At 35.8% G+C, this 26,004-nt stretch overlaps 1 long non-coding RNA gene across 1 annotated transcript in view; it reads right to left on the bottom strand.

The window, feature by feature from the left end:
- The window catches only part of LOC102135164 (uncharacterized), a 329,075-nt gene that overhangs the window by 28,278 nt on the left and 274,793 nt on the right, over positions 1-26,004 (bottom strand). The window contains exon 2 of the long non-coding RNA XR_012433382.1: positions 5,132-5,203. This is a non-coding gene — a long non-coding RNA (uncharacterized lncRNA). The remainder of the gene's footprint in view (positions 1-5,131; positions 5,204-26,004) is intronic.

Raw genomic sequence — 26,004 nt, 5'->3', positions numbered from 1 at the left:
GTAACTAAATCATAACTTGTAATTTATTCCTGGCTGCTTAACCATACAATGAAGAATACTAACCAATACATGGAGTGTGCAGCATTCTCCAGAGACCTCTCTTCACATCGCCAAAAAAAAAAAAAAAAATCACCTACATTTGTGTTTATGAGGTGAATGCAGCTCCTCAGAAGGCTATTTCAGTCTTGCTTTGCTCCTGAAAATGTTCCAGTGCATCTTCCACCTGTTTCTGCCTAGGTCTCTTCACCTACTCACATGAGCTTCTTAGATAGGATCTAAGAGAATGCTAGGCTAGATGTCACTCATCTAGCCCACTGTTGGCCCTTGGGAAATACTTACAAAAACTTCATACTTAGTAATTTGTGGAAATGCAAGTTAAACAAATACAGTCAGTACAATGATTTTCTACAGTCAGAGAAAGGAACTCTAGACTTAGCCTCTGATATTTACATTTCTCAGATATGTTTATAACACTTGTCCTCTGTGGCCCCCAAACAGCTTACAGGATCTCCAGGAGAGACAGTCATGTCTGAATGAGACACAGCTTGGATGATACCATCCAGAGGTACGCTCTGTCTCACACCAAGCTTTCTGATTGAAACCCCTGGCATTTGAGGAGAGGAGAGGACACAGCAAGCCCCTGCATCGTCATGAAGGGACACTCTCTAAACACCAACTCTTTGCTAGCTTTATAACCTCTTGTAAAGGCTATGTGTGGGAGGAGGAGTAAGGTTGTCAAAACCAGTTCTGAGATAACGTATTCACAAATCGTGCTAAGGTGGCCTAATATTTTAATTTGGGATATGGGAATATCTGCCATGTAAATATTTCATGCTCAGTCTTTGAGTATAAGCAGAAAATTAGATGAAAGACAGACCCTTGTATCTTATATAGTTCACCATGGTTGTTTTTTTTTTTTTTTTTTTTTTTTTTTTTTTTTTTGCCTATTCTACCTTTAAAAGTCTGCTTAGAATCCCTAAAATATCACATATATTGCCATATTTTCATCTCTGCTTATCCTCTTTCTATGCACTTAAATCAACTCTTAGTTAATTTTAGGACCTCCTCATTTTTCAAGACCCAGCTCACATGTTACCTCTTTCATGTTGACTATTCCAGTTTGTCACTTTGGATTTCAGTGCCTATACCACTTATGAGGCTCTTAGACAATGACATATCACCCAAACACAGTATGAGTGTTTTATTTCCTCCTGTTGTGCCCATGACAGACATCACTAGTCATTCTTGATACTCTTTCTCGCTCTTAACTATTATCAATCTATCTCTGTTGAAGCATTATGTGAAACCTATTTCACATTCTTGAATTTTTAATAGACCTTTTATAGACATATCCCACAAAATTAGATTAAAAGAAGCCAGAAGGTATATACAAATTCTTTTTATAGCCCCAGTAACAAAGACAAATTAGGCCTCAGTAATGTCTGATGCTTGTTACTACAATGATTCTTAGCAGTGGTTGACTTTAGCTCATTTTCCTGTTGCATTGTCAATTAGTTAGTCTTTCAGGGCAAACACAGAAATTTAAATATATTTTTAATGCTCTAACCTTTACATTAGTGACTGATGATATTATAATTTCAAAACATTTTGCATGTTTGAAACATTTCATAATAAAGAAAATGGTGAAGAATAGAATCCCAAGAAGGAAATAGTAGAAATTACTATCATGGTGCATGAAACCACATGGAAGATCTACAGGACACAGATAAGACACACATTTAAATAAAACAAACAGAAGCTCAGGTGCACTTTGCTAAACAGCACACCAGAAGCAGCGTGTATCTAGAAAATGCAGAATGATATTCACAGGCGCAGAATTAAAATCTTGTCCTTTTCTGATCCAATTTCCCCACGATATAAATGATAAGTCTCCATGGTTAGGTCATCCGAAATTTAACTACCCTTGCTGAGGGTACTTATACTGATAAAAAGTATCGAACCTACAGAAATTCAATTAAAATGTCTTAGGAAACAAACATAAAGCCCACCACTTTCTTGTTTAAGAATTATAAGATCACCTGTTTGATAGTGGGTTTCGTGTATGTTTCCTTCATATCCCAGCACCTATCACGATGCTTTTTTAGGGGGCACCAAAAATGTACTTTGTGACTATTTGTTGATTTAAGTTAATAAAAGCATCTTTCCCTGATTATGTTGAATTCTCTCTTTTTTTTTTTTTTTTTTTTTTTTTTTTTTGAGGTGGAGTCTCGCTCTGTCGCCCAGGCTGGAGTGCAGTGACGCAATCTCGGCTCACTGCAAGCTCCGCCTCCCCAGTTCCCGCCATTCTCCTGCCTCAGCCTCCTGAGTAGCTGGGACTACAGGCGCCCGCCACCGCGCCCGGCTAATTTTTTGTATTTTTAGTAGAGTCGGGGTTTCACCGTGGTCTCGATCTCCTGACCTTGTGATCCGCCCGCCTCGGCCTCCCAAAGTGCTGGGATTACAGGCGTGAGCCACCGCGCCCGGTCTAATTTTTAATTAAGAACTTAAAGTGGGGGCTTGTCATGGATACTTTTATGCATTTCTCCATCACTAGCCCTGAACAAGTCTTTATTAGTAGAATGAAGGGATTTCATGACAACTGGATTTTATTCAAGCTCTAATGTCTATGATTCTTTAAGAAACGTCCCTGCAAATAAGCAAATCAGCAAGCTCAGGTTCTCAATGAGAACTGCATAAGCCTTCCATTCAGTTATCCTGAATGCTAAACATTCTTCTGCAAATATGGGAAGAATCACTTGATTTACTCCTTCATTCATTCATTCGAAAATGTATTGGTTGCCTACTAAGTAAACTGCTGGTGTTGGGTGCTTTGTGGCAGCAAAAAGTATGAACTATAACTCACTGGAAACTAATTTTTAAGGGTAATTGAAGCAATGAAAAGCTGTGATTGTCCTAGACAATCTCTCCTTGGACTTTTGATAGCTACACTGACATCTTCTTTAAATCTTATTGACCTTTTGGTTGTTTACATATACTTTGAACTTTCTCTTTCTCTCTCTCTGTTTTATTTTTGTTTACTTCCCTAGCTTTATCACTATATTTTATGGATACTCAGTTTCATTTCTTGGTCCGCAATCTGCTTTCTTCGTCTGCTGCTTTCTAAGACCCAGGTTAATAACTGATGAGTAATCCAGACATTAATTTTATGAGACCAGGGAAAAGAGAACGGTCAGTATGGCTGGGGGAAATGGAGGTTACACAGAAGTTCACAAGGGAGGATACGGATAGTGAGTATTTGCAGGGAGAATAGGATTTTTTAAAGTGCAATTAAAAGCTTAGTGTAGTTCAGACATACAAAAGTGCATGAGCTAAGGCAGGCAGACAGTCTGATCAATGAGGTAAGTTAAAGGTTTGGGAGAGAACAATCTGCTGCAAGAATAAATTTGAGTATTTGAAAGATAAGTGATGAAAACTAGAAGCAGCTTGATCCCAGCCTAATTAACATAACCAGAGGTGGGCACATATTGGAAACTGCACAGGATGGCAAAACAGCCTGAGAATCCTTCCACTATTATATGGGCCTCTCTTCAAATAGTAAAATAAGAGATGGTCTGTTGACTATTCTACCCAGTCCTTTCCAGAGTTCCAAAAAGTAGCAGGAAATCAGAAAAGATACCTCTGGAGAAAAATAGTCCACAAAACCAATATGTGTAAAATTCAATACAAGATTTTTGGGTAGCACTGACTTTTCTTTGTTTAAAGGGCTTATTCAAACTATGTTCTCCTTTTGCCTATTTCTAAAAAACTCTCAATTGCTTAGTAAATGTTTTTGACAAAAACTGCCACCCTTCTTTTCTCTTATTCTCTCCCACACATACTGCACCTATTAATTTTGACATTCATTATAAGAATCATCCCACTACATCTCAATTATGTGCATTAAAGCACAATGTATTTTCTCTATTACTCTTTCTTGCTTATGTTTCTATTTTATTAATGTACAAAACCCTGTTCAAGCTAAATTGTTTCCTTATCTTAACCCATTATTTAATTTTTAGGTCAAAATTATTATTACTGTTGGTGAATTGTGCCTTATAAATACATTATGTATAAATATACTACATGTCTGAATCACAGATGCATATTATACTTAGATAGTATATTATATCATATTACATACCTTCATGTTACTTAATGCTTCCTTTAAATTTTGTCTTTAATATTTAAAAGTCACTTAAAGTATGCTGTTTGGCTTTTATAACATTAACACTAGTGTTAGTGAAAAATATTTGTCTGTACTAATAAATAACTCTTCCCGATTGGGGAAACAAAGTATCTTTTTTATGCCTTCGAAAAATCATCAGTTTACTTGCTTCTTAAATCAGACTATTTGTTACATAGGGAAACCCGTTGAAACACTAATGATATCTCTATCAGGAAGAATTTCAGAAACTACCAAGGAGCCACAGACCAATGAATCTTACTTTCATACCAGGAAAGCTGATTGAATTCATAGTAAATGTAAATTCAGAGTATGCTGTAGCAGGCATAAACTTAAAAGGAGAAGTAACATGGCAAGAAACCAGGTCTGACTACTTCAAGATATAAAATAAGCATGTTAAAAACAAGTAGATGTGATTTATTTAGTTTAGAAAATATTTAACAGCTAGACTTTGGTCTTATTCTGAGTTCCTATTTATCTCTGTATACTCAATGATTATCTAGGCAATTAACATTTGTTGGGTGCTCAAAAGATGGTTGTAAAGTTCAGTAGACCACACCAATAAAAATGTAATTTCAGCCATCAGGAATTTACAGACATGATTGTTTGTTCATAGAAAGATAGTTGAGTTTTAATAAGATATCAATGAGAAGAAAACATTAGTTCTTCCAGATAATAAAGTTCAAACTACTGGCTCCACAAGGGATCAGAATTTCATGAGTACTAACAATAAAACAGTATCAGTACATTTCTTTAGTTTGCAGAAGATAGTAAAATATCACCCCAATAAAGATAATTTGCAAAACTATCATGCTCTGTGTGTGTGAAAAAATAAAATGGCAGCTGAGTTTCAATATGAGAAAAAAAACCATGTAAACCCATACAGTTAGTAATGAGCTATCCATTATGATCCAATATTCATTAAATGCATGACTTGTTGCATTGTACCTGTGTTAAGATCCTTGGAGAGCTTTGTTATTCTTCATAATACTTTAGTGTGGATCACTGAGGATAATTAAGCTGTAAGAAAAAAAAATGTAAACTTTTGGGCACAGTTTAGACAATGTAATTAGTTATAATCTCAGAAAGTTATCAAAAATGTACTACAAACTGCTCCTCAAAGAGGAGTGACGTTGTAGTGTCACTATTTGTGGGTCAAAAAATTTAAGTTGTTGGCCGCGCGCGGTAGCTCACGCCTGTAATCTCAGCACTTTGTGAGGTCTAGATAGTTGGATCACTAGGTCAGGAGTTCAAGACAAGCCTGACCAAGATGATGAAACACCGTCTCTACTAAAAATACAAAAATTAGCCAGGCATGGTGGCAGGTGTATTCCCAGCTACTCGGGATACTGAGGCGGGGAATTGCTAGAACCCAGGAGGTGGAGGTTGCAGTGAGCCAAGATCGTGCCACTGCATTCCAGCTTGGGCAACAGAGCAAGATTCCGTCTCAAAGAAAAAAAAAATGTCTTCAATAAAGTTATTAAAAACCAACAGAGAAAACATTTACTTGTATAGACATATGTAATGTGTTTATTCCTGAAACAAAAGTCCAAGTGAACACAAGTGCCTAGTAATATCTGCACAAGGGTAGCATAGCAATCACAGTTCTCTAGAGAAATAAAACCAATTGGCAATTGGATATACACACACACATTTATTTTAAGGAATCTGTTGATACAATTAAGGGGAATGGCATGTTCAAAACACAGAGGGAAAGCTAGCAAGCTGGAAACTGGAAACTCAGGCTGAATTTCTATGCTTCAGTTTTAAAGTAGAATTCCTTTTTCTCCTGGAAATCTCAGTTTTTGCTCTTAAGGCCTTCAACTGATCAGATGAGATCCACACATATTATGGAGGGTAATCTTCTTCTCTTAAAGACATCTACAAATACCTTGACAGCAACATCTAGACTAGTGTTTGAAGTGTTTGACTAAACAACTGGGCATTATGGCCAACCGAAGTTGACACATAAAATTAACCTTCATAGGCAGCAAGGACAGTTAAGAGTCTACTTTAGGAGAACAAACAAAAGGGGAGGGGGAGTTTTGGAAAGACAAAACAATATGATTTGTAGTTTTGTGTCAGTTTATACATGATTTTACAGAACTTTATACGTGTGATTTTGGGAAATTGCTACTACGAAAGGAATGTATCAAGTAGCCAAGATATCCTAAAATACTGATTGTTGATGACACTAAAATCAGTAACTGTCAATCATCTTTGGTTTTACTACACAAAAGTAATTACAAAACTAACAGGATAAGAAACATTACTAGGAAAACTTACCATAAAGATGATATTTGTTTAAAGTGAGAATGAATGAATTGATATTCCTAAGACCACTATGTTCTATTTTCTTCTAACACCTGTAGCCAGAAGGAATAATTTTGTGTCCCTAATATACTTTATTAGGATCTCTTGGCAACAAGGGCTCTATCTGTTTTCCTATGCAAATGAGGGTTCTCACAACAGTCAAATTCCCTCTGCCAAAGGATTGGGGGTCTCAGTTCTATTGTCTATTACTGTTTCCATTATATTCATTTAACTTGTTGATATTTGAAATTATTTGATTCATTTTATTTTCTAAATCAGCTTTCAGTGATACCAGAGTTCCTTTCTCCAGAGATTCAAGGAAATCTTAACTCAAACTCTGATTTACTGCTTGGATTTACAAGTTTCTGGGTTGTCCCTGCTTATGATAACTAATTTTCTATGAAGTACTTGCCAGAACCTCGTAGGTGCACTGGCCTCCCAGTACTGTCTCCGAATGGCCTTATCTTTTCTATTGCTATCTAGATGACCTCACAGCATAGGATTCTCGAAATCAATTAAACCATTTAATCAAGAACGCAATATGACACTCTTTATATTTTTAAAATATCATGCTGACAATTGCATGTGAAATCAAATGAAGAAAACATAGCAGGTCCAACTGGAAAGCAATATCAGTAGTCCAAGTGAAAAATCATGGTGGCAGTAAAGGTAAGGAAGTAATCAATTTTGAGATATATTTTAATGAGTACAACAGGGGCCATCCAGCATGATTGCATAGGTTTGCACATGCACAGGGGGACACATCTAGGAGGATACCACCAATATCATAAACATGAAAGTAGTAGATAATCTATCAACAAGAATTTCTGACAGGTTGAATGAAGAGGATAAATTAGTAGAATTAAGGAAGAGTTGCCTGTTTCTGCTGTTAAAACTGTGTGAAACATATTGTCTTTAATTATGACTGGGAAATTCATAAAGAAATTGTTTTTGGAGTGGGAGAAATATGAAATAACATTTTGGATAAATTAAGCTTGGGATGACTGACATCCAAGGGAGAATGTCAAAGAGGTAGTTGAATTATTTGAGTCTACAAGTCAGAATGGAAACCAGGGTTTAAGATACACAAATCAGGCCGGGCGCGGTGGCTCAAGCCTGTAATCCCAGCACTTTGGGAGGCCGAGACGGGTGGATCACGAGGTCAGGAGATCCAGACCATCCTGGCTAACGGTGAAACCTCGTCTCTACTAAAAAATACAAAAAACTAGCCGGGTGAGTTGGCGGGAGCCTGTAGTCCCAGCTACTCGGGAGGCTGAGGCAGGAGAATGGCCTGAACCCGGGAGGCGGAGCTTGCAGTGAGCTGAGATCCGGCCACTGCACTCCAGCCCGGGCGACAGAGTGAGACTCCGTCTCAAAAAAAAAAAAAAAAAAAAAAGATACACAAATCAGAGTTACTAGTTTATAGATTGTATTTCAAATTGTGACACTACACTTGTCACTTAAGGAGAGGACAGAAAGAAGGAAGCCTATGGAGACCCTGGAGCAACCAAATATTTCGAGATGAAGGTAAGTGGAGGATACAATTAAAAAGACTGAAAAAAGTTGCCAGATGCGAAAAACTTAGAAAGTAGCTTCAGGTGAAAGTAGTTTCAAGTAAAAATACAGTTGTCCCTTGAACAACATGGGTTTGAACTGCGTGAATTCACTTATATTTGGATTTTCTTTTGCTTCTGCCACCCCTGAAACAGTAAGACCAACCCCTAATCTTTCTCCTCCTCCTCAACCACATGAAGACGATGAGAATGAAGACCTTTATGATGATCCACTTCCACTTCATGAATAGTAAATATATTTTTCTTCCTTAAGATTTTCTTAATAATATTTTCTGTATCCTAGCTTACTTTAAAGAATACAGTACATAAAATATAAAACCCACAGAACATGTGTTAATCAACTGTGCATATTATGCACAGACTTTTGGTCTGCAGTAGGGTATAGCAGTTAGGTTTTGGAGGAGTCAAAAGTTACGCATGAATCTTTTACCACACAGGGGATTGTTTCCCTCAACCCTTGCATTGTTCAAGGGTCAACTGTAGTTTCGGAGAGGCCCGAAAAGGAAAGTTTTTGCACAGCAGTCAGCTGAGTTAAATGTCCCGAATCGAGTAAGATGAAGATGGTAGACTGTCCTTTAGGTTTCGAAATATAACAATTTGTGATTGCCATACTACAGCAGTGGAGCAGTATGGGAAGAAACCAAATTGGAGTGGGTTGAAGAGCAAATAAAAAAAGGACTTGGGTATACAGCTTTGCCTTGGAAAACAGCAGAAAAATAGGATAGCAGCAAAGTCAAGGATGTGAAGTCAAAGAAGAGAGTTTGTAATTAAAATGGGAAATACTAGAGCATGAGAGTTCAAGTGAAAGAACTGGACCTTCATAGGAACAAGAAAAATTTTTCAAATATAAACGAAGAAAATACGAGAGAGGATGGATGAAGGTGCAGATAAGTTTGACTTAGAGATGGGAGAATGAAGCACTTGCCATCTGCATGTATTTGATGAAGTATGAAGAAGGCTATCAGCTTACACTTGAGGGAGCACATAAGGTGCGGGAAGGTTAAGAGGAAAAGAAACATTTTTAAATAATTCTGTCAAAGAATGGTAAAGCAGATTTATCAAAAAAAAACCTGAAAGTATTGCTGGACATTATTAAGTGTTACTCAGGTTTGTGGTAATTAAAGTAAAACCAGTTATTCCAGTTTGCTGATTTGTTTCCCCCAGAAGTTTCAGTTGTCCTGTTAAGGGCATGGAGAAGATAGAGTTGGAACAAATTATGTTAGATCTTTTACAAGTGCATGTGACTGGAGAAGACAGGAGGAGAAAAGTTATTGAGAGCAGTCATAAGAGGCAATCCTAAAAACAAAATATGGAATCTAAATTGGATACGGAAGTAAATCAGAGCAGGAGGGAGATGATGGTTCTCTGTAACTAGAATTTGCATGTAGCATCTTTCCAACAGATGATATTTTGAATTGGAATAGAAATACATATTAAATGGAGTCCAGACCGAAGGAGAAAAGACTGGAAGGAAACACAAAACCTGAAGAAGCAGAGCAGAAGCTCCTGGTCCCCAAGTAGAAAGCAGTATTCTGAGAGTAGGGGTGACAGAGTAGCATGATTACTGAGAGAAATGGAGGCAGAGTTTATTGTGGACAGTGATAAGAGAGTTGGGTAGCACTGAGGGCCAACTAAGATTGGAGGTCATCGGTTTAAGGTGGCACAAAATACTCAAAAGTGTGGTATTTTCTCAGGATATATTCAGTATTCAAGATATTGGAATAAATAGGGCAAATTGATCAACTGTTGTTGATTTGTGGGGCAGATACAATGAAAAATCAGATGCTAAGAAAATATATATTTCTATCATCATTCTTATTCTCATTACAGATTTTGACCACTTAAGAAGACCTTGACAGGGTACACAAAGGACCTCCTGCCTCCAACTGTATGTCATATTCGCCTCTTCTAGCTCTTCTCTCTGATCCTGCTTCTCCCAGCCATTGGGTTCAGTAAATACATTTCACAATTGAAACAGCTCTGCCTAATTTTCTTTTGGTTTGGAAATTGGATGTTTTCTGGCAGAAAATAAAAATTTCAAAGTAGTCATACCTTTTTTTCCAGCAGTTTAATATAGACTTATAATGCAATATAATCATATTCTTTGAACAGTCATATGACAGTTTCCTCACATGGTCGGAGTCTAAAAACCATGTTCATCCACTACAATCTTGTTCACCAAATTCTGTAATAGCAGAATTAAAGGGCATCCCAGGAAGCCTAAAAGCTGTAGTTATAAAACAAAAAAAGTAAAGTGCTAATTTACACAGCAGGCAGTAAGCTCATGAAATGTATTCCTTTAACTGGTGGAACAACCCAAAAATACAATTTCCTATAAATTTTTGGATGATAAATTTATAATAGGTTATGAACAAAAGTAAGACATTTGATATACAACCCTAACTTTTCAGAAGTTGAAATTATGAAGAACAAAATCATTTTCTGCCCCCACAAAAATTTTCATACCTATCAAAGAAAAAGTCCTGAGCTAAAAAAAAAAATCACAGGCCTGAAGAATTGGTTCAATCCTCTCTCTTCTGATAATATTTTACATTAAAAATATGTGCAGATAAGTATACAACACAAATATTAGTCATACTATGGAAAATGCAACCACTTGATTTACTTGACCACTCCCCTCTTTGAGCTAGCTTAAATTACATATGCAGCATACTTATACAGAACAAAGATTCATATTTTAATTTTAATAAATTAAAATAAAATACAAATTAGTGACAACAGAATGTATTTTAGTGAACTTGGCATAGATAGGAACAAAGATTGTAATTGTGAAAGATTTTTTTTCACTCTTGAAAAAAATCATGTTACGTTGACTTTTAAAAAGAAAGAGAGAAGTAATGGGTACAAACATACCCTTAAAAGAAAGAAGATCCGATGTTCAATAGATTGGTAGGATGACTATAGTTAACATTAACCAATTGTACATTTCATAGTACCTAGAAAAGAATAATTTGAATGTCTCCAGCATAAAGATAAGTATTTAAGGTGATGGATATCCCAAGTACCTTGATTTAAAAATATGAGGGCATCAAATTATCACATGCACCCAAAAATATATACATTTAATATATGTCAATAAAATTAAATAGAAAGTAAGTAAAGAAAAGAAAACAAAAAAAGAGAAGAAAGAAGTGCATACTTGGAGAACACTGCTGGCAACACATCAGAGTGGATGCAATTCCACATCCTACCTCAAACAAAGGGATCCTAGATATAATGCAACAAACAAAAGTTAATACATAGCCAAGGCCAAATGGAATAAAGCACAACAAAAAAGTGTCATTAATTAAGAGGGAACTTCAACCTAGAGCCCTAAGGTATGAACAGGCCCCGTAATGGTCTGTTGGCTTCCTGGAACCCTACACATGTGCAGTATACTGCAGCTAGAATCAAATGCCCATGCAAGAACAAAACATCACCTTAGGCTCTGAAAGCAAAAAACAAGAATGCATATCTTTGCAAAAAAAAAAGAATAAATATAACACATTTTTAATATAAAACATAAGTCTCTGTAAAGGCTGTTTTTCTTAGCATCATCTTAAGATTCACCTTAATATATGCAATAACCAGCACCACTTTAAAAATTATTAATGATTGAATGTATAATACTTTGAATTCAATGAATACAAAATCCACATTCTTTTTAACTATATATAAAACATTTACATTTGTATTTTCCACATACATCAAAAAACAGAAAACTAAACTTGTTTACTACTTTATAGCATTAAAAAACATAGAATTCCAAGTAATAAATTAAAAGATATGCAAAATCTCCACCCATAAAATATAAACATATCAAGAGAAATTGATAAGAACTAAATAAATTAGAAATTAGTAGTATACATATTCAGTGATTAGATGACTCAATATAATCAACATGTCAAATATTTTCAAATGTATCTATAGATTTAACACAAACCCTATCAAAATATGAAGAGATTTGTTATAGGAAATTACAAGCTGTTTCTAAAATGTATATGGAGATGCAAAGGGCAAAGAATAGCCAACACAATCTTAAGAAAGAAGAAAGTGAGAGAATTTATCCTACTAGTTAACAACAAAAACAATTTAAAAACTTCAGCAATTTAGAACTTTGGGCCTGGAATAAAGAAAGATACAGAGACCAATGAAATAGAACAAAATGCAGAAAAAGTTCCCAATCCAGAACCTTTCTAGTGTAGATGTGAGTTCTTCATTTACGGCAAAAATAGCTCCTCACTGCAATGTGTAAAACCCATCTTTCAATACATTATGTGGAGTTGCTGGATTTACATATATTAAAAAACTTGGTGGTTCCTTACACCACTAACATTAATTAATTCTGGGTAGGTTGTAGATGTAAATATGACAAGTAATATAGTGACACTTCTAAGTGATGAAGCCAGAGAACATTTGCATGACTTTGCAATAGATAAATATTTCTTAAACAGGACACAAAATATGCTAATTATAAAGGAAAAGACTACATTAAACTTAAAATTAAGAACTCCTAGCTGCTCTATGGAGTAACCATTATGTATTCCTTTACTTTCTTAATAAACTGGCTTTCACTTAAAAAAAAGTGTCCTGTTCATCAAATTATAACATTGAGTGCAAAGACAAGCATCAAGATAGGACAAGATATTTGCAATACATATAATCAATAAAATGCAATACATATAATAAATGTAGTATCCAGGATACTATAAAGAACTTTTACAAATTAATAAGAAAAAATACAAGTAATGCAAACTTTAAAAATAGGCAGGATACTTGAATAGGCATATAATAAAAAGAACATTTGACTTGTGACTAAACAAATGTTGAAAAATACTGTAAGTCACCAGTGGGCTGGAGAATGCAAGTTAAAACCCCAATGAGACAACACTACATATACAAATTCGGCCAAAATTATAGACTGGCAATACCAAATGTTCTTAAAAATTTGAAGTAACGGGAATATCAATCACTGATAGTGGAAATTTAAATTAGTAAAAACACTCTGAAAACCATTTAACAATGTCTAATGTATTTATTTTGCAATCACCTTTTTTTTTTTTTTTTTTTTTTTTTTTTTTTTTTTGAGAAGCAGTCTGTCTCTGTCACCCAGGCTGAAGTACAGTGATGTGATCTCAACTCACTGAAACCTCTGCCTCCTGGGTTCAAGTGATTCTCCTGACTCAGCCTCCCGAGTAGCTGTGATTACAGGTATGTACCACCACGCCCAGCTAATTTTTGTATTTTTAGTAGAGACAGGGTTTCACCATGTTGGCCATGCTGGTCTCCAACTCCAGACCTCAAGTTATCCACCCACCTTGGCCTCCCAAAGTGCTGGTGCAATCAACCATTTTTAGAGAAGCTTTAAGTTTACAGAAATATTGAGTAGAAATACAGGGAGATACTTAAAAACTAAATTTTTTAGTTTGTTTGGTTGTCTTATATCATTAACTAAGTCCATTGTATATTGAATAGTAGTTATGATAATTGGCATATTTGTTCTGTTCTTAACTTTAATGGAATTATTTCTAACCTCATATTATTATATTTTCCATGAGTGTCTGATAGGTATACTTTACCTTAAGCCCATCTCTTATCAGACTAAGTACATTTATTTTGCTAGAAATTTGCATCAAATATTGTGTTCTATTTTCTTTTCAACTTTTTCCAGAGTGATCATGAACTTTTCTTCCCAATAAAATGTAATGCAGTAAATCGCTTCCATAAATTTCCTAAATTGAATAATTTTTACATTTATAAGATGTATATGTTATGATATTAGTCATAATATTCTTTTTCAATATTGCTAGATTCTACTTACCAGTTTTTTTTAAAATTTTGCATGTGATTGTTAATGACATTAGCTTATAGTTTTCTTTTTTATTTTAGAAATGTCCTTCATTGTACCGTAACAGCAAGCAATCTTGCTTTGCAAGAAACCGGTTTTCTCTCTGTAAACATCTTTTGGTTTTATTTTTATCCTTAATATTTTGACATTTTGCCACACTTGGTCAGAATCTGATTTTTTTTCATTCATTTTATTGCATGCTCAGTGAATCCTTTCACCAAAAATTATCTTTCTCAGTCCTTTGAAACAATCTTTCATTACCCTTTTGATTTTTTCTTTACCTTTGTTCTCTGCACCTTATTTATTAACAACACATGTTTGAACATCTTAATTTATTCTTTCTGTCTCAATTTTATTCTGTGTTTTTAAACCTTTTGTCCTTTTGCATTGTATCCTGTGAAAATATTTTTGTTATTTTCTAGTCTATCTTTAACGAAATTCATTCCATTTGGGAAGCATTTTTACATTTCGGTTATCATATTTAATTTCCAAGAATTTTCTGGATGCAAAGCCCTTCCAAATTTATCTGAAATTATTCAGTACACTTAATGTAAAATATTATCCTCTTTGCTATGCTAACCCTGTTTCTCATTCCTTCTTTATTGATTTTGATGCCACCGTTTCATGCTGTTGGTTTCAATCAAACCTTGGTGATTACTGAGTGCTTGCTCATCTTTGCATGTAAGATTCCCCATGGACTTGGGTGGATATTGTTCTGCTCATTGTAGCCTGTCTGTGATGATTTTGGGAAAGGGAGATGATTTACTGCACTTGAGTTGTTGGTATTTTTTTCAGTCTGGGAGATAATTTCTTTTCACTTATGCGGATCAGTGGCTTTCCACTCTTGCTCATAACTTTCTGAATCTCAAACAAACATTCATTGCTTTAGTCTCAATGCAAATACCTTTGATGCCTAAGGTTTAGCACAGGCATAGGAAAAAGGAAGAATCAGCAGCCGTAACTGTTCTAAACACCGTTCCACAGCTATTTATCATTACAATTCCTCCAGCATCCACTTCTGCACCTCATATTCATTCTGAGAAGGCCATTTCCCTAAAAGCAATCCTTCCTCTGGAGCAGTTTTCTCCAACAGGGACCTTTAGTCATTTTGTTCTTTTTTGCTCTAATTCAGGCTAATTTATGCCTTTTGAGAATTCCTTAGAATATCAAACTATGGAATCTATTTTATTTATTGGTGTATTGAAGTATTGGTACTTGCTTATAGATCTTTCTTTTCAGCTCAAGAAATTTGGAGCAGAAGTAAAAGAAGATAAATGTACTCAGTCTCCTACCTTGTTCCAAGTCTTACTAAATTTTTCATTATTGCACTGGTATGGACCTGATAGTTTTTCATTTTTCAGTGACACCCAAGATGTATCCATATAATCTCTGTAATTAGCATTTGCTTATTACTGCCATTTCTTTTATTCTTTGATCTCATAGTCTGTCATCTGACCACTACAAATAAGAGTACTTTAATAATCCAGTAGAATCTGTCATTTGTAAGACTCTTACAAAGTATAAATAAAACTCAAATTACTAAAAAAAGCAGCTGTTGTTATTTTATTGTTATGGTTTCTTTCTAATTTGATCTTGAAGTCTCTTTGTCAAGACTAGCCATAAGCCAAGATACCCACTCTCCTAAGAGACAGGAGTAAAGTTTAGGTTTGGCTCTATCAGTCAGATGACAATGAGAAGAGAAAAATCAAAATGTATATTAAAAAATTATTACTTACATGTCCCAGAGATACAAGAGTGCCAACAGGAGGCCTATGGGAAGTTCAGGTGACAGAGAGCTCAACCAGCAGGTGGGGGTGAAGAAAGAGAGAGACTCTGTGGGACTACGCCTTCATTACAGGCCTCCATAGGCATTATTCCTTAGGCTTTCCTGTGGGAGTTGTGGATTTGCTACTTTAAAGAAAACACGTGTGTGGGGAACTTATTTACGTGACTCTGTTGTTGATCACTGGGTTTTTATCGCGGTCAGCAGCTGCAGGTGTGCTGTGTTTTGAGGTAGTGGGAGGAGGAACAAGAGGGCTGTATCACAAACAACCCACAAAGGGAGGGCAAGTTTTAACTAGGCCAAAGGTGATGGGGTATGATTGGATTTCAAAAACTTATGTTAGGCCCAGAAATGGATGGGGAGGCAGCAACTATATTAAAAATACTTATGACAATAGCTTTCAAATCATTGAAAGAAGTAAAACATAAAATACCTAACTCTAATCAACATTAAAATGATCTGGTCAGGTACAGTGGCTCACGCCTGCAATCCTAGCATTTTGGAAGGCCTAGGCCGGTGGATTGCCTGAGCTCAGGAGTTCGAAACCAGCCTGGGCAACACGGTGAAACCCCATCTCTACTAAAAATACAAAAAGAAAAAAAAAAAAAAAAAAGGCCCGGCGTGGAGGTGTGCGCCTGTAGTCCCAGCTACTTGGGAGGCTGAGGCAGAATTGCTTGAACCAGGGAGGTGGAGGTTGCAGTGAGCTGAGATCGCACCACTACACTCCAGCCTGGGTGACAAAGCAAGACTCTGTCTCCAAAACAAACAAACAAACAAAACAAAACACAAAATGATGCTTCTGTCAAAGAAGGTCACTCTTTAGAAGAACTACATCACAGCCTTCAGATAAGTTTCAGAATACTCTTGCTGGAATCTTGAGAACTGGAAATTCTCAAATACGCATCTTTGTAGAAAGTTTATAATACATGGCATGAAGTCATGCAGAATATGTATTCTCAACATGTATGAGGAAAGTCATATTCTCCATTTCAAATAACTTTAATAAGGAATTTATATTTCCAGGAAAACTACATTTTATTAAAATGTCATGGCAAATATTAAACCTATTACTTTTATGCTCTTTACCAGCAAATACTGATACTCTGCTGAGTTATATAAGACTACCCGGGCCGGGCGCGGTGGCTCAAGCCTGTAATCCCAGCACTTTGGGAGGCCGAGACGGGCGGATCACGAGGTCAAGAGATCGAGACCATCCTGGCTAACACAGTGAAACCCTGTCTCTACTAAAAATACAAAAAAGGAGCTGGGCGTGGTGGCGGGCGCCTGTACCCCCAGCTACTCGGGAGGCTGAGGCAGGAGAATGTCGTAAACCCGGGAGGCGGAGCTTGCAGTGAGCAGAGATCCGGCCACTGCACTCCAGCCTGGGAGACAGAGCAAGACTCCGTCTCAAAAAAAAAAAAAAAAAAAAAAGACTACACCATCATTCCAAAAGTTCAAGTTGAGTTTGTGGGTCTCCATTCTATTAAGAATATTAAGCAATGTGTAATAAATATACAAAACATCACATTGTAGATTATACATGTTTTCCCAAGACAATAGATTATTTGTTATATGTAAATGTCTACATCAGGCTACATCAGGGTTCTATCTAACTCGTTTATAAAGTAAAATTGTGCATATAGTACGGATAATAGCAAATTATTAATATTTTTAGATTAATAATTATTTTAAATTTAAATTAAAAGTAGAGATCATTTGGAGGTATCAAAACCAAACAAGTTTTAATTGAATGTAGATTTTCTTCTGAAAAAAATAATTTTCTCTCTCATTTGCAAAATCTTGAATGTATACCTAGGTAGTGGTTCTCTAACTTTTGTGCCTACAACAGTTTTACATACTAGCTGTATCACCTCAGGAACATTAGTTATCTTAAATAGTATATGCTTCATATATCATTTCATGATAATTAAATGAGATGAAACATGCTGGCACATGGTAAGCATTCAATAAATGTTGGCTATATTTATTTCTATTTATTGTGATCATTAGTCTCCATTATTCTGTCAAAGAATCCCATATTATAGCAAGGCCATTCTTCTGAGATAAACATTACGAATTGAGAATCATTATTGTTCAGTAAGATTGAAGGAGACAGATGAAAACATGGAACACAATTGCTGAAGTACATCTTACGGCAATGGCATTAAAACACACACACACAGTATTAACTCCTTTGGGTCATGAGTTGTGCTGAAGTAGTTGCAAGGACCTACCTAAAGATCTGTAAAATTATACCCTCAGCAGCTTTATAATAAAGATATTGCTTCTGTCAGACCCAGAACATCAAATTCTATCAGAGTTAACTAGTAATATGACTTTAAATTGTGGTCAGTAGGAGATGATCTGTCAAAGCCAAGAAAACTACAATAAGGGAAAGGTAAATGCACAATGCATAATTCAGACGAGAAGTCAACCATGCAGACACTAGAGTGGCAGGGTGAGATGGGCAGAGTAGTAGAGGTATCAATACAAATGCTAGATATGCAAGATTACCAAAGGCCAAAATAAAACTCAAAGACAACTATAGCTGGTAGGAGAATGCATATCATACTCCTAGACATGCATAAAGACTAAGGGAGGAGGATCACCTGACACACAGACTACTCTACCCACCAGCATATATACTTTGACATTCATTACAAACTAATAGATCATATATAATGATTGGAGTCAAAAACTAAAAAAGTACATAATCTGAATATTCAAGTCAATATATTGCTTCTAATTTTAAAAAGGAGGATGGGAAGTTCCAAAGCGTAGAATAGGGATAAATCAATGCCTCGAACATAGTAGGTGCTCAAAATGAATGAATAATCAAAACAAGCAGTGGCAAAAGTGCTATAATCATTGAATAAGTATCTATTATTACTATAGGAGTCTATACATTTCTACTACTTGAAATACAAATGTCAAATTCTTTTTTTTTTTTTTTTTAATGGAGTCTGGCCCTATTTGAGCTATCGCTCTTTAACTTTGATTTTAAGCTGCCTCTTTTTTTTTCTGTTTGGATCACATCATCATTGACTGTTTACTCTCTGGGATCTACAATATTTTGAAAATGCCCCTTTGTTATATTTCTTGAAGCATTTTTAACTATTTAACAGGCAGGCTCATGAGAATCTTCCTGTAATCTCTGTTCTGACAACTGGGAACTGACATCCTAATTTCACTTAACTGCTTACATCTAAATAACTATAATGATACTTTCTATAGCATTATTACTTACTATTGCTGCTACATTTCTAAGCACTTACTGCTTAATCTCACAGACTCCCTGGATGCTTACATAGTTTAGCTTTCCATTTGTTTTTCTTCCTTCAGTCATGATGGCCCTGCTTTGTTCCTGGTCAACTCCCTGATTCCTTGGTTTTAGAAGCAACACTGTGACACAATGTGTATTCAGGTGAGTGAGGATGCCTTTCACACTCTCTTCCAAGTGGCCCAGTTGAATATAACCCACTTTCCCAGACTCCTGGTCTCTCTCTAATTCAAGAGTCCCAGAAACTTTTTGCCTTATTCTTTGCTTTATCTTCCTACCAAGAGTCCATTTTTATGGAGATTGAAGAAATAGCTACTTTTTTCACAAAATACAGTATAATAACATCTAACTCACTACCAGATATAAGATTTCAACTTAATAATTTAACCAGATTAAAAAACTACAGTGTATATTTTCTTATTTCTTTGGAAAAAAAGAAGTCTACTTCTTAGTTTGCCTATCCACATATCATCCTACAAAGATCTGGAACAGCATCAGGATTAGTTTTTACTTGAAGTGTGTGTCTATGTGTAAGAGTGTGTGTGTGTGTGTGTGTGTGTATGTTAAGGACTTGCTCTTATTCCCCTAATTTTATGAACCTGGGCTCTGCATCATATATGAAAAAGATCTACTAGGGATCCTTACTCTTAGTTTATATTAATTTTTAGTCTTGCCTGTGCTTTGGAATAATCTAGAAAGATTCTGAGAAATATCAATGCCCAAGCTTCATCCAGACCTATTATATCTGAATCTCTGATTATATCTGAATCTCCGAATGTGGGGCACCAGCTTCAGTGTTTTTCCAAAAGACCATATGTGCTGTAATATACAGTCAGAGTTAAGAACCACTACTTTAGACTTCATTTTCTGGCTTCTCTTCCTACCCCCACTATACTCCCGATCACTGACTCCAAAATCTTCCCCGTCTTCACACCACTTGACCTGACAGTTATCTTGAGTATATCTAATATCCAATGCATTGGGTAAGTGTAACTTCTTCTAGCACCCCTAGACCAACTTGCCACACTCTATGATTTTTTCCAAACCACAAAGGACATCAGACAGAAAGAAGAAATTAAGACAAAGGGAATAAATAGCCCAAGTAGAGGTTGTTTGGAAATCATCACCAATCTTCCTTTACTACTCTGTGTACTGGTGTTATCTGCTATTCTCTTAATTCCTCATTTTTATCCAGATAGCTGATGCCACACCCCTGCCCCCTATACCTGACCTCTAAAATTGCTTTATTCTCTGGTTCTGAAAACAAATTATTTTTCTCTTTAGTTCAGCTAAGAACATTTTCCCCACTTTTTAAATTGTAACATCATTTAGAAAGTAATGGCAATAGAAAATAAGGTCAACATATGAAAAATCAAAAATCTTAAAATGCAAAATACTAAAACACAAACCCTTAGTGAAAGATTGGCTTTAAGAATAGGCTCTACAATACACATGACCCAGTTCCTTTACCTGAGCTACAGCATGCATCATAGCCACCACTTAGCCTCCTCTGTGTGCCTGGCATCCTATCAGGAGCTCTAATCTTTATGACATTACTGCAAAGTAGTTATTTCTCCAGTTTCATAGCTGAGAAAACATAGGTCATGGTCACATAGCTAAGAAGTAGCTGAGCCATGATACAAACTCAGGTCTCTAAAGCCAATTTGGTGTATGTTCTTTCCACTCCCGCACTTATGATAGACGGAGCTAGCTGCCCTTGAAGGTGAGATGAACTTGATTTGGATCTATTCCCAGGGTCACGAGTTCCATCCAGGATATACTATCTAATCTTCTCTTGTAGAACCTCCACCCACACTCCACCCTCCTCATCTCTATTTTTGTCTCTCCTGCTTTTCAGCTTCATAGTCACTTTAGTTCCTAGGACCAGTTCTAGTCCCAAGCTTTTTCTGATTATGAACTTATAGTTATCTCCTTTTCTCCTCCTACAGGCCATCTGAAATTTATAAGCATTATAGTTTCATAAGATCAAAATTGCATAACTATAATCTCACTTATCACATGAGGGCAGAGCTAATCTTACACAATGCATTTAGCACATGTGAGGTCACTCCTGTATCACGCCTTTTTAAAAATAGAGCCTCACTGGTATTTTTAGATTTTAAAAAATCCTTATATTTATTCACCCAACTAGATTGCAAGATCCCTTTTAGGCAAGGATTTGGGTCATACACTTCAGGTCTTTAATGCTAGCTGTATATAAATAGAGACATAATGAAATGTGTTATGTGAACTTAATCTACATTTTAGTAAAATGTCAGAATCCAAGAGATATCACAGCAAAAGGCAACATAACTCAACATAAATAGCCCCGAATTAACTTTCAAAACCATAGTTTTTGAGTTATCCTACTGAAGACAAAACTAGACAGCTACTAGATACAATGCAAATAGAAAACAACTCATCTGCCATACGGAACTCAGTTGCCAAGTATAGCACAGCTAAAATGCCCTGCTGTGGCCACTCTCAAGAGAAAATAAAGAAAAATAAGTGTGAGGCCACCTCCTCTTTATAAGGTTGAGAATTCAATCTCAGAAATAAAACAAAGCTTAACAAAAGAAGATGAAGCAGAAGAAAGGCTGGCACAGACAAGTGAGGGAAATGCAGAAGGAGAATGCACTGAGACTCCTGAATGTAGCACAACAATAGACACAAAATATGGATGCTTTGAACAGAGCAAAGAAGGAAACTTACCAGAATGTTTGAGATTCAAGACACTGTAATGCTTGAATTCGTCATTTTGTTTTCAAAGACAATGCCAGATCTAAAAAGAGGGTTGGCTATAGCTATGGAAATTCAAGGGAGCTTTTCTCATCGCCTTTGCTTATTGATAGCCAATCAAAAAGACTGAAGAGAGACCAAGAAATGTGGAGTTTGTCAGCATAATGTACACAGTGATATATTGTGATGACAAGAAAATTGTGCACTTAGATGTCCAGGGAATGTATGCCTTATATCTCTCCAGTTCCTTATTCCCATTTGGGGCTTTCAATTACTTGAGAGTGAAAGACAGAGCAGTATCTCATTTTTTTTCCAGGAACTTTCTCCAACCAAGGTCAAGTCGATAGAACCCAAGTCAGCTGGAGAAGTTCACAGGCTCTCCTCTGATTTTAAGGCCTTAAATCCAACTCTAATTTTCTTTGGCTCAAGAAGGAGCTGTTAACATAGAACCCTCTGACAGGCAAAAACTCACTCTTTGTTAAAGTGCAGGCATATAAGAATGCAAACACACACAGGCAAACACACATAGACAAACACACACATTGGGGCATGCAATTAAAACAAGAGTTACCTTGTAGAAATACAATAGGAAGATCGAAGAGATACCATGACGAAAACAGAAGACAAAAGTGGGGGAAACAAGTATATAATTAAAAAAAACACAAAAATACATCGCAAATTCACCCTAATGTTCATTTTTTAAAATGTCAGGTTACCAGATGCCTCTCCCCAGGTGTCCAGAGATGCTGGACATGGAATCAAGTAACTGCAATGACAATGTATTCTTATTTGGTGGTGGCTGTTTCCTGTTGGGCGTGAAAACATCTCACTAAGAAAAAAAGCTGCTAAGGGCTTCAAAACAGAATTCAGGATGGGAAAATAATAGCACAGGAAATTAAAGAAAAAAAAAAGAATGCCTCCAAATCTGATAGTTGCTTTTAAAAGTGGAAAATCGTGGTAGTTTGGATCTTATCAAGAACTCACATTACGAAAAATCAAGAATCTTATTTTAATAATAATCATATATATTTATTGATTACCAAGATAGGAGGAAAAGTACTGTCCACGGTTTGCCTCTATAAAAGTACATTTTGCAGGCTTGAGTGCCTCGGAATGATCTTCAAGTGATCTTTCCTAAAAATATTTTTACTATACAGAGTGAGCTCATCATGATAACTTATTTTCCAGAGTTAACAAATTAGTTTGACCCATGTCAGGTGCCCTGGATGACCTATGAAACTGGGCTTGACTAAGATTTGAGGAAAACCTGTATACTTACTGAACTCACACTGTTTATTTTATTCATATTAACTGACTTACTCAACTATGTTACCTGGCTACAGAAATAAATGCAAATGGGCCAGTTGCATTGGCTCATGCCTGTAATTCCAGCAGTTTGGGAGGTCGAGGTGGGTGGATCACTTGAGCCTAGGAGTCCAAGACCAACCTGGCCAAATGGGGAAACCTCATCTCTATGAAAAATACAAAAAATTAGCCAGGCGTGGTGGTATGCACCTGTCGTCTGAGATACTCTGGAGGCCGAGGTGGGAGGATTATCTAAGCTCAGGGTGGTCGAGGTTGCAGTGAGTCATGATCACACAACTGCACTCCAGCCTGGGCGAGAGAGTGAGACCCTGTCTCAAAATAAATAAAGAAAAAAAAAAGAAAAAAAAAGGCAAGGCAAGGCAAAGAAAAGGAAAAGGAAAAGGAAAAAAACAGAGAAAGAAAGGCAACTGTATTATGCCACAGACTGCAGGTGTATAGTTGTAACACTGCTTAGTGTGAAATAAAAATCATGTTATTATTTATCAAAATAATGAGACCAAAAGTAGAAACTAGTTCCCATTGCTATGCACAAAACCATAAAGGATAGGTACATACTATCTTTAATATCAGGTCCATCTGTATATTTCTAGGCACTTGGCTGTTCAGATGGTAAGATAATATTTAAAAAATTAATAAGCAGTCACTAAGAGGTTACTGTGATTATATGAGTAAAGGTAAAACTGGAATTAATATATTTAGATAATAAATTACTGATTCAAATTATATTTAGATAATAAATTACTGACTCAAATGGGTTTCTGCTCATAATACAAACTTGAAATATTCAGAGTAATAGGGAAGGTTAGAAATAATCAAATGTAGCTTGTATCATTATGATACCAAGCTGCAAATACATAAAATGGTAGACAAAAAGGACATTGGGTAGTATGCCAATTTTTATTTCAATTTAAACTCATAAACAATCTAGACCTTCAAATGTTTAATTACTACTGATGTCCCATTATTAGTGACCGGACTACATTTTATATATTATATACATTGATGGAAGAAGATGGAGTTCAGGAGAACATGTTAATGATAAATTCTCAATATCCAATATAAAACTTCTAAAAACTTTTCTGACAAGTTGAGAAAATAAATCAAGCTCATATTTGCATTAACAGCTATCTGAAAGTGGTTAAGACCTGAATGATGCATAAAAACATAAGAAAAATGCTATAATTTTCTATTGATCGTTGTATCATTTTTTGTCTAAAGAAAAATTATCAAATACAGTCAAAATCTTGAGGTTACTCTGTTATATGTTTATTTTTTATTTTAGATTCGGGGCTACATGTGCAGGTTTGTTATATGGATATATTGTGTGATGTCGAGTTGTGGGTTTCTAACGATTCCACTGTCTAAATAGTGAACATAGTACCTAATTAGTAGTTTTCCAACCTTTTCCCTCCTTCCCTTCTTTTGGAGTCCCTAGGGTCCATTGTTCTCATCTTTGTGTCTGTGTTTAGCTCTTACTTATAAGTAAAAACATGCAATATTTAGTTTTCTGTTTCTGTGCTAATGTATTATACTTAGAATAATGGCTTCCAGCTGCAACCATGTTGCTGCAAAGGACATGATTCCATTGTTTTTTATGGCTGCATATTATTCCAAGGTGTATATGTACCACATTTTCTTCATCCAATCTACTGCTGATGGTCACCTGGGTTGATTCTATGTCTTTTCTATTGCAAATAGTGCTGCAATGAACCTATGACTGCAGGTGTCTTTTGGTAGAACAATTTATTTTCCTTTGGGCGTATATCCAGTAATGGTGTTGTTGAGTCAAATGGTAATTCTGTTTTTAGTTCTTTGAGAAATCTCCAAACTGCTTTCCACAGGGGCTAAACCAATTTACATTTTCACCAACAGTGTGTAAGCATTCCCTTTTCTCCACAACCTCACCATCAGTTATTTTCTGACTTTCAGTCCTTTGTCAGATCTATAATTTGCAAATATATTCTCTCATTCTGTAAGTTGTCTGTTTACTCTGTTGATAGTTTCTTTTGCTATGCAGTAGCTCCTTAGTTTAAGTCCCATTACTATATTTTTTATTTTGTTGCATTTGTTTTTGGGGTCATCATCATAAACTGTTTGCCTAGGCCAATGCTTAGAAGAATATTTCCTAGGTTTTCTTAAAGCAATCTACAAACTCAACATTATTCCTATCAAATTACCAACATCATTTTTCACAGAATTAGAAAAAAAAAAAAATTCCAAGGTTCGTATGAACTAAAAAAGAGCCAGAATCGCCAAGGGAATCCTAAGTAAAGACATAATGCCAGATGCATCATATAACTTGACTTCAAACTATACTACAAGGCTAGAGTAACCAAAACAACATGGTACTCATTCAAAAATAGACACATAGCCAATGGAACAGAATAGAGGCCCCTGAAATAAAACTGCACACCTACAATCAATTAATTACTGGCAAGACTACACAACAAGGGAAGGATTTCCTGTGCAATATATGGTGCAGGGAAAACAGGCTAAGCATATGCAGAAGAAGGAAACTGATCCCTACCTCTTACCATGTACAAAAATTAACTTAAGATAAAGACATACGTGAGCTTATTTTTCTCTAATTTGGGTCTTTCACTTCTATTAGAGCCTGAAATAATTAAAATAAGCACATTTAGTCATCTGGAATCTGCTACCAAATAATATATGCGCCCTCATTAGTGTTTGTGTTCACAGCCCAAGTGGCAGCAAGAAGCACTACTTGGGTTGAAGGCCACTGATAAAATTGGTTGAATAAATGCAAAAATTAGCATTTGCACCATTTGATGTCATAGCACAAGGTGGGAGAACGTGATTACATTGAATTTCACATGAACAATCTACACCATGCACTTCTACAACCACAGAAATATTTTCAACAAAGTGACATATTTGGGCTTCAATCACATTAAAATGAAGTGTTAGTGTTTATTAGTTTGGTACTCATATTAGGAT

The sequence above is a fragment of the Macaca fascicularis genome, chromosome 4, assembly GCF_037993035.2.
Source record: "Macaca fascicularis isolate 582-1 chromosome 4, T2T-MFA8v1.1".
In the NCBI taxonomy this organism is placed as follows: domain Eukaryota; kingdom Metazoa; phylum Chordata; class Mammalia; order Primates; family Cercopithecidae; genus Macaca; species Macaca fascicularis.
The sequence above is the reverse complement of the archived record's forward strand: the minus strand, read 5'-3'. Positions and strand labels throughout refer to the sequence as shown.